Source organism: Carlito syrichta, unplaced genomic scaffold, assembly GCF_000164805.1.
Source record: "Carlito syrichta isolate Samal-C Ts95f unplaced genomic scaffold, Tarsius_syrichta-2.0.1 Scaffold309814, whole genome shotgun sequence".
Classification (NCBI taxonomy): domain Eukaryota; kingdom Metazoa; phylum Chordata; class Mammalia; order Primates; family Tarsiidae; genus Carlito; species Carlito syrichta.
The window spans coordinates 337,902-339,940 of NW_007253910.1; the positions used below are offsets into that span (position 1 = coordinate 337,902).

The 2,039-nt window shown below is 36.7% G+C and overlaps 1 pseudogene; it reads left to right on the top strand.

Moving 5' to 3' along the window:
- Positions 1-1,678: 1,678 nt before the first annotated feature.
- LOC103270370 overlaps positions 1,679-2,039 on the top strand; it is a 2,111-nt pseudogene continuing 1,750 nt past the window's right edge.

Here is a 2,039-nt window from a genome sequence, read left to right on the forward strand (position 1 = left end):
TTTGCCCCATTATTTTACTTGAGATCCATCTAATTTCCCAAGTTTCCGGTTGAAAATGCTGTCTTTTGTATTTAGAATAGTAGTTTTCTTTCTTGAGGTAGAATTTTCCTCTTGAATCTTCTCAGATTCTTATCTCAGAAGTTTAGCTTTTGTTATGTCTCACTACATGCCATTGCCTTCAGCTCTTCTTCTTTCTCCCCATATAAAGGTGGACTTTTTTTCTTAGCTGGTAAGATAATTCTTTCTTTTCATTTTTTCATCAGCTCCTGGAACTTTATTCTTTGGTTCTAACACTGCTTTTATGGCCTAATGCTAACACGTTTGTCTTAAAGCCTAAAAAAATTTAGGCGGTTAGTATAACTTGATTCTGTACTTGTGGTTTTTCCTGATGTGTCTGGATTGCTCCATATAGCCACAAAACTTCCAATTCTTTTTCTAAGAGTCATGTTTTTTCTTTATCAAAATACTAGTTAGTTTTTTACTTTACAACCCTCTATACTGTAGTGTACACTTTTAAACTTGGACACAATTTTCCTATGTCCAATTAAATTCAAGTACCTTTTTTCATCCAGTCCAAGTTCCAGAATATCTAAATGGGCTTCCCATAATAAAACGCAATCATGCTGCAGTGGGTTTTTCTTTACATTTTTGGCGACTGATCTAAGAAACAGACTTTCTATTTTATCAAAGTAATTTCCTGTGTTACCTTTTTAAAATTTTTTGTTTACTTAGGAAAACTGAACTTTGAAAGGGTTAAGGTTTTTTACATCCATTGTAACTTTCTAAATTGCTTTTAAAGTATTTGATCATCACTTTGGTTGAATGAATTATTATTATTTTATAGTGACAGTGGACATGTTATGATCAAGTGTTTTGAACATTTTGACATCTTTGACAGGCCTTCCCAGGATCAAGATTTAGATTAGGTTTTCTGAACATGAAAAAACTTTAAGTTTTTTAATTTAGGCACTGAAGAACTTCAAAAATTGTATGTCTCATCTTGTAGATATAGTAAATGATTAGGTTAGGTTTATTTGGTAAATTTTATGGGAAACTGTCAAAAAGCAAGTGATGCTAGAGCTTCTTTCAAATATGTTTTGGGATTTGTTATTAATATGAATGTTGCAGAATTGTATAGAATGCTTAGAATTCTAGTATGTTATCAGTCATAGTTCTGAATATTATGTTGTATATTGCAGAAATAGCTAAATATGCTTGTCATTTGCTGATTATTATGAGCTTCAAATAGATTTTCAACCATGGTTATTCTAAGTCTCTGTCATTCACAGTTATTATTTTGAAATTTTGTCTAGAAGATGAGAACCTTAGAAAATGCTGGACATACCCTTAAAGACATTGGAATAGGCAATCGATTCTTGTTCAAAACTCCAAAAGCTGATGCCATAAAAGATAAGGCAGATAAGTGGGACCTCATCAAACTGAAAAGTTTCTGCAAGCAAACGAAACCATCAAGAGAGTGGGGAGACAGATCACAGAATGGGAAAAAATATTTGCCAACTATATATCTGACAAAGGCCTAACACCCAGGATCTGCAAGGAACACAATCATGAGAGAGGAGAAAAACAAACAGTCCTATTAAAAAGTGGGCAAGGCTGCAGCCTTCCTATCCCTCCTGCAAGGCTTGACCCCAGGATTTCTCCCCTTCGACTGCCCGTCATGGCTGACAAGGAAGCAGACTTTGATGACACAGTGGAAGAATGTGGGATCAATGAGGAGTGCAAAATATGGAAAAAGAACACTCCTTTCTTTTTTCTTTTTTCTTTTTTTTTGTTGTTTTTAGTTGAAGTCTCACTCAGTCGCCCAGACTGGAGTGCAGTGGCCGCTCCTGGCCACCGCAGTCTCAACCTACTGGGCTCAGCGATCCTTCTGCCTCAGCCTTCCAAGGAGCTGGAACTACAGGCTGCACTGCCCGGCTAGTTTTTGATTTATTGTGGAGATGAGGTCTCGCCAAGTTACCCAGGAGGATCTCGAACCCTCGGGCTCAGGCAATCCACTCACCTCGGCCTCCCAAGGTGCA